At 34.2% G+C, this 7,920-nt stretch overlaps 1 non-coding gene across 1 annotated transcript; it reads left to right on the top strand.

Annotated features, from left to right (window-relative positions):
- The first annotated feature begins 705 nt into the window (after positions 1-705).
- On the top strand, positions 706-777 carry TRNAT-UGU (transfer RNA threonine (anticodon UGU)). Its single transcript has one exon. It is a non-coding gene; the product is annotated as a tRNA-Thr (tRNA).
- Positions 778-7,920: the final 7,143 nt, after the last annotated feature.

Genomic DNA, 7,920 nt, shown 5'->3' with positions numbered 1-7,920 from the left:
TTGATGTTTGGCATACCTAATCTGATAAGTAGATGTTCGCTCTTGGTCATAAGACCAATTAAACATGCACGCTCCATATTGATGCTGATGTGCAGAGTGAGGTCAAGGTCAAATGGAAAGTTCCTGTTTATACACTTATCAAGAACATAGATGCTGCTTAGTTATAAACGAATTCCTTTTCTTTGTAGTCTGGGAGTTTTGTACTAGAAATAAAATCTATTAGGCTCAACATGTTTAGAATTATAATCTTTTTGTAAGGATGCCAATGTCACAATAAAAAAAGGCCTTAAAGAGTTGCTTTTCAATACAAAGTAAACAATGATAATGATTATTACACAGAGGATATTTTTAGGAAATGAAAATGTTTCCTATCTTTAATTTTCTTCCTATCTAATTATCTAGCTATGTTAGGTATTAGATTTTTGCATACTCTTGCTATATGTGTATATATAAGCACAATCTCTCTCTCTCTCTCTCTCTCTCTCTCTCTCTCTCTCTCTCTCTCTCTCTCTCTCTCTCTCGTAGAGTAGTAGTAGTAGTAGTAGTAGTAGTAGAGGTAGTAGTAGTAGTATTAGTAGTAGTGGACCGACAGTGTGTGACACTAAGCCAGAAACGGGTTAGTTCCATTTAACCTCCTTGGGGTATTTGATTTGTGGAGTAGTTTTGAGGAACCTATTGCCAAACCCGAAACTGAAGTACTCATAAGCCTCCTTAGCTCAGGGGCAGAGCACTGGTCTTGTAAACCAGGGGTCGAGAGTTCGATTCTCTCAGGGGGCAATGAGATGTTTTTGTTGGGGGTACAATATTTTGGCAAAAAGCCCCCGTCCGAAGAAAAGCTCCTGGTAATCAACAAAAGAAGAGAAGCCTTGGTCGCTTTTTGGACCCTCCAAAACTTAGTCCATTGTTTTTAGTCTTAGTAGTGCTTCCAAAATGACAGTGAGACCAATGCCAATATGACCATCCAACTTAAAACTTCTCATCGCTTTGGCAGTCGTTTGGCGTCAATGATATAAGGATGCCAAAAAACTTCAAATCAATCAATCAATTTGGCATGCGTTTGAGGCTACAAATTTTCACTAACGAGACAGATATTTCAGACAGTAATTTCTTCAAGACGCATCCTCAATATGCACCGCATTAACAAGAATATTTAACATCAAATCACCTCGAAAAGTTATTGCATCCTCCCATAGAGGCTGAAAGTGAAATATTGCAATATGTAATTTTTGGAAATTGCGTAGTTCCTGAGATCACGTCCTTTTTAAATTAAGCTGGTGAGGAATTAGGGAAATTTTATTGGTTTCACAATCGTTGGATTACTATATTCATTTGTTTAGGTTCCCCTTGCTAGCTAAACGTGAGGAGAGAGAGAGAGAGAGAGAGAGAGAGAGAGAGAGAGAGAGAGAGAGAGAGAGAGAGAGATTTGGCTGTAATATCTGGAGTAATTGGCTTTACGAAACTTTTTACAAATTCATATGCCATGCCTGAAAATCTCTCTCTCTCTCTCTCTCTCTCTCTCTCTCTCTCTCTCTCTCTCTCTCTCTCTCTCTCAGAAGCACGTAATTAAAATGGTCACTACTCGGTATAAACTTGATAACTACTTTCTTTTACTAATAAGACGAAAAGTAACGAGCTCTTGCGAAACACCTATTCATTAATTCTTAACTATAAAGGAAAGAAGACGAAGGCTCATTAGCTTTGGCTTAAATTGGTTCAAAACGCTTCAGCAATGCTTTTACAAATTTTAATTTGTGCAGTTTTTAACTGAAGACCTCATTAAGATTAGACACTTACGACCATGAGCGAAATTTAGAGGAGAATTTAATATTCTTTCTTTACATTCATCCTATATTCCTTTTTCATTTTTTTGTTCTCCTGCATCCTGGATTATTTCTTCATTCACTTAAAAACCTTAGAAGAGTTTCTCATCTTATCTTCGTTCGTTCTCTACAATAAAAAAAAAAACTTTTTTTTTTTTATATTGCATTAGCACATGACCTTTTATATCGTCTTTTATAAACGTCCGAGTCAGAACTACCAACAGAAAAAGAAAAATGTCCGAGTCAGAACTACCAACAGAAAAAAAAAAAAAAAAAAACGTCAGAATTAGAACTACCATCAGTAAAAAACGCCAGAGTTAGAACTTACAACAGAAAATAAACGTCCGAGACAGAGCTACCAACAGAAAAAAACGTCCGAGTTAGGGCTACCAACAGAAAAAAAACGTTCGAGTAAGAACTACCAACAGAAAATAACGTTCGAGTCAGAACTACCAACAGAAAAAAAACGTCCGAGTCAGAATCACCCCCCCCCAAAAAAAAAATACGTCTGAGTCAGAACTACCAACAGAAAAAAAACGTCAGAGTTAGAACTTCCAACAGAAAATAAACGTCCGACTCAAAACTACCAACAGAAAAAAAAAACACGTTGGAGTCAGAACTACCAACAGAAAAAAAAAAAAAAAAACATCGGAGTCAGAACTACCAATAGAAAAAAAGTCTTCCTAAAGCACTGACTCATTGACAATGGGAATTAGCTGACAGAATTCCTGTCTTAGAATTCATAAACAAGACAAAGCCATTAGGGCAATCAATGCTCAGTACTTGCAATCAAATGGAGGAAGGCTGTCGACTCCAACGAGTGTTAGGAGAAAAAGAAATAAGGTAAAGGAGGAAGAGGCTCAGAGAGGAGAGGAAGTTATGAAGAGAGGAAGTTAGAAAAGAAGCAGAAGAATAGAAACAAAAACGAGTAAACACGAATTGTGAGACAAACGTATGGTAACAAATTCGAAGGAAGAAATGGATGAATGAAAAGGATTGATAGAAGAAAAGTTGGAGAGAAAGAATTGATAAATAGAGAGAGGGTAGGATGGTAGGTAAATGAGAGGAAGGAAATAGATTGATAGCCGAAAAATTGGACGGATGGAATGGAAAAATAGAGAAAGTATGGGTGGGCAGGGAAATGAAGGGAAAGAAATAGCAGATGAAAATGTTCAAGATGAATAGTAGTAAGAATTGGGGAGAGATAGGTAGGGGTAGAGATGGAGAGACAGGGAATAAAAAAATGAAAGCCAGGAATTGATGATGAACTGACTGATTGATTATCGATGTCAATCATCCGTTACCTTTTATTTGTTGTTCTCTCAATTATGAAAATATAGACAGAGTAAGAAAAAGAAAAACATGGCAAAGAGGAAAGAAATAGAACAAAGTATGAAATAGAAAGCTGGGAGTAACAAACGTTGATAAAACTATAATATACTGTACATCTTCAAAAATAAAAGAAAAACGAGACATCATGTTGATAAAGATACTGTTTTGAAAAACAATCATAGATGAAATACTTTTTTTTTTTAACAATAGCTTTTATCTCTTTGATATTAATTTTTTTTACTTTCTCTTTTGATCCATTTTTTCTGGATGATAATCGTTTTATATATTTAGGAATCTATCTACCCACGGACATTTTAATTAAATGATCAACTACTCCATTTACACCGCTTACCACATCAGAATATATGAAGCTGTTTTCGTGCATAAGGAAATATGATAATGGCAAAGCTAGCATCAGCTTTTATCACTTTGATATTAATTTTTTTTTTTTACTTTTTCTTTTGATCCATTTTTTTTAGATTACAATCGTCTTATATATTTATGAATCCATCAACCCACGGACAGATTAATTAAATGATCTACTACTCTATTCACACTACATCAGGATATATGAAGCTGTTTTCGTGTACAAGAAAATATGATAATGGCAAAGCCAGCAACGCATATTACCATATTAATTACCAACCTACACTGTTAGAAAAAACCGTAATTTTAATTGGTAATCCTCCGTAGTAAATAAACTGTTCTCAGCCGTATTTCAGTAGAATACAGGCGACCGTAATTTTTACCCCAATTTGTTATTATCTTTTACGGGTTGGTGACCGTAATATCACTCTTTTACGTCAATATATCTCTTTCTAAAACTGTAAACTCCTGACAACAATTATTCCAGGATTTTTACTGTTTTTTTTTATACAGATTTTTAACAGTGCATATTAATTACCAATCTAATATAAATTTTAAAGAAAGATAAAAGATGTAGTATTATACTATGAATTTGTTTTTCTTAATATCTCTGCACATAAAAGGATACGCTGTGCTAATAATCGAGTAAGTGAACAAAATATCTGAATAATACTTAATAACTTAATAGCTGTAAATTTGTTTCGACTATAGGCATAAAATGCTATTTGCCTAACCTACGATTCTTCTAACGACAAATATTTTCTCGAACTTGATCCAAAATTATGAGAGATTCTATAGGAATAATATTGTTGTAGTTGTTAAAGTTATTGCTAACACCAGGATTAATCTATCTTCATATTTGATAGAATACAATTCCTGCTTATCTTCTTATCCCATGACAAGTTGTAACGCCAGCTGGAAATACCTCGGGCTTCAAACCTTAATCCCCAATAAAGAAAGTAACACAGAATGAAAGAAGCATTTGAGAATTATAAAATAAACTATTAGAGAGAAATAAGAAGATAAAAGTAATTTGATGAGCTTCAAATTGTAATAAATTAGGCATCCTTTGACCGATGGCAGTAAATCAGGGGAATTGAAAGATAAAAAAAGTAGAAATTTGTTGAGATTTACTAAGCCGAGAACCCGGACTTGATTGTCATTCTTATCATGCAATAATACAAGAAATTTTTTTGGAGCTACTGGTGAATGTGTTCAGACATAGTATACTGTATGTAAAGCTCTACGATTTTTTATTCCATTCTAAATTCTCAACACACGATCACAAGTCATGATGAGATCATGATTAGGGAGATTAGTTCACTAAATTTTTAACTGGGCTCCACCAGGCACTAGAAGACTTGGAAAACCTAGGCTTGCATGGCTGAGGACTATAAAGCGTGAAGTAGGAGATGATGAATGGAGAAGTATTGAATTAAAAGCTCAAGATTGAGACGACTGGCGAAATCTAACCGAGGCCCTTTCCGTTAATGGGCGTGGCAGGAGATGATGATGATGATGATCACAAGTCTTGAATAAACATTTTGTAATCGTCTTGAATTTACCGATAAATATCAAAGCGACACATTGCAAGGGCTTGCCATCTTTCATCATAATTTGGTCAGTGGATTTAAGGGCAAAATTTGATTGGGAAAATTCTGTCTTTTAACCCTCAAGGATGAGATGTCTTTTCTTAATTTCCGATATGGAGTTTAATTAGCATTGTTACGATTCTGATCTATGAACTCTGTCTGTAAATGAATAATTCAAGTTTATTGAAAAATTTATAATCTTGGGCAGATGCAACAGGGAAGAGTTGGTCTGATTTAAATAGTTTTCCATTATTTCATATTAACATTTCCATCGCGTTAAACAAACATTCGTTTCTCTTTTTTAGGAATTCGTACTTAGACATTTTGTTCATCTCGCCAATCTGTGAAATAAAAATGTGTGTCTATCTTGCCAGACTTTTCCTTATCTTAAATAAACATCAATTTATATAAGCGATGATGGAAACCTAGATTAAAAAACACCGAGCTTAGTTTATCAAAAAATTTATAACCTTGGAAAGGGTCATCTGAATTTAGAGTTTTCCATTATTTCATATTAACATGAAACCACTTTTTTTCCTCCTTTAGCAATTCATACTTACTCAGATATTTTGCTCATCTCACCAGTCTCCAAAATAAAAATGTGTGTCCATCTTGGCCTCAAAAGAAGACAAAATAATCCAAGAAACATGAGCAGACTTCCCCTCAGTTCGAATAAACATCGATTTACAAAAGCGATGATGGAAACTTAGATTAAAAAACCATCCAGCCTTCACATCCGAATGCATCATCTAAATGGGATTCTCTACACATGCAGAATATTAATAAGTGAATGTTCGTCGTCTGGAAAGAGATGAAAGAGACCTTCGGTACAAACACTGGTAACTCTGAATATATGAATCGTTACGAGGAATTGTCATTGTGAGGAGAGGGACGCCACAGATTATTCTTATCTGGGAAGTTCATTGTGTTGCTTGAGGCCAATCTGGGGCTGAGGTTAAGGACAAAAGGAAATGATACGCGGAAGGAAATGAGAAGTAGGAGGAAATGAGAAGCAGCAGAAATGGGAAATGAGGTTGATATTGGATTCCGCGATGAATAAGGAAGGGACAGCTGATTTATTGTAGGAGAGGAATTGTTATTCTTAGTGTCTTAATAAGAGTTCTTGGTAGTATTCGCACTGAGAGGATTATGCCTCCAATGATGCTCGCTTGTTTCTGTAGTGCAGAAGTATATTCTGCCTATCAAGCACTCAAGCACGCTATTCTATCTCATTTTTCTTTCCCTAGTTTTGTGAAAATTTTCATAGTTTATATAGAAAATATTTAATTTAATGTTACTGTTCTTTTTTCTTTTCCTCACTGGGATATTTTCCCTGTTGGAGCCCACGGGCTTATTGCATTCTGCTTTTCCAACTAGGGTTGTAGCTTAGCAATTAATGATAATAACAATAATCATGTTTTCTGAAGTTTACATAGTTTATATTTGAAAGATTTTGTTTAATGTTGTTACTGTTCTTGAAATATTTGATTATAATTGTTAATTACTTCTCTTGTAGTTTATTTCCTTATTTCTTTTCCTCACTGGGGTATTTCCCCTGTTGGAGCCCTTGGCTTATAGCATCTTGTTTGTCCAACTAGTGTTATAGCTTAGCAAGTAATGATAATAATGATGATAATAATAATAATCAACAGCTCAAGTAAAAACAAATATCTTGTAAATAGAATAATAAATTTTAATTGCCCCAAAAATCATTTGACTATTTACAGGGGAAGGAATAATATTTCCAGATTGAATGAAGATTCATTTAGTTAATTGTAATTTGCTCAGTATGAAGAGAAAGACAATGACATACAGAATTGTTATTTAGGATTGGACATAACTGTAACAATATTGTTAGCGGTCGACATTAAATAGCAAAACAACTTTTCTAGTTCAAAGTAGTTGATAATCTGTAAATGCTGAATATTCGTGAAACATGCTAGAATATTTCAATGCCAACTCAGTTTTTGGATGTACAATTCATGCATATTATTCGTGCTGTTAATTTTAACTCGTAATAAATCTAGTGATCAAAATAACAGACAAGTTTATGAAAGCATACAGGGGTAATATTAACTAATTGTATTAATGATTTAATACAAGATTTTAATAAAGGCTATTGGCATAAGAAAACTACTCCTACAACACTTACACCCCCGAATGCCGAGTTGAGAGTACGGTCATGGAAGTACGCAACAAGTACGGAATTTGGTCTATTTTTGGCTTTGACAATACGGAGTCAGTGCAAATTCCTCACGGACTAAGCGGTGGATTTTACATTTTGTCGACATTTTTAACGGATGCACTTGGGTGGCGGTGGAGGAGTACGAGAAGAGTACGGAAGTCAAGATTAGAGGACGGATGCCATTGAGGAGTAAAGCAGGTCATACACAGCAGAGGAATGGCACGCTGATTTCATAGTGATTGCAAACCCGACGCGACTAGCCTGTCCTATCATATATATATATATATATATATATATATATATATATATATATATATATATATATATATATATATATATATATATATATATCCACTTTGGTATTACCATGCAATAATTCCTCTACTTGTAAATTGTTCTATCTGTGATAAAAATTGTTGAGAGAAATTTCAGATAGTTGAATATCTGTCTTTATATATATTCTCGAATTTGTTTATTTTCAATTAGTTTTAATCAGGGTTTAGCCACGCTTTAAATCTAACAAAATATGTCAGCGATAGAATCGTGAAAACTTTAATATCATGAAAACTCTCGTTAGGAAATATTCATTGCCTATCAAAGGCTTCGAATCAGACTTTCATTTGAT

This window comes from Palaemon carinicauda, chromosome 16, assembly GCF_036898095.1.
Source record: "Palaemon carinicauda isolate YSFRI2023 chromosome 16, ASM3689809v2, whole genome shotgun sequence".
In the NCBI taxonomy this organism is placed as follows: Eukaryota; Metazoa; Arthropoda; class Malacostraca; order Decapoda; family Palaemonidae; genus Palaemon; species Palaemon carinicauda.
This window is presented reverse-complemented; position numbering and strand designations above follow the sequence as displayed.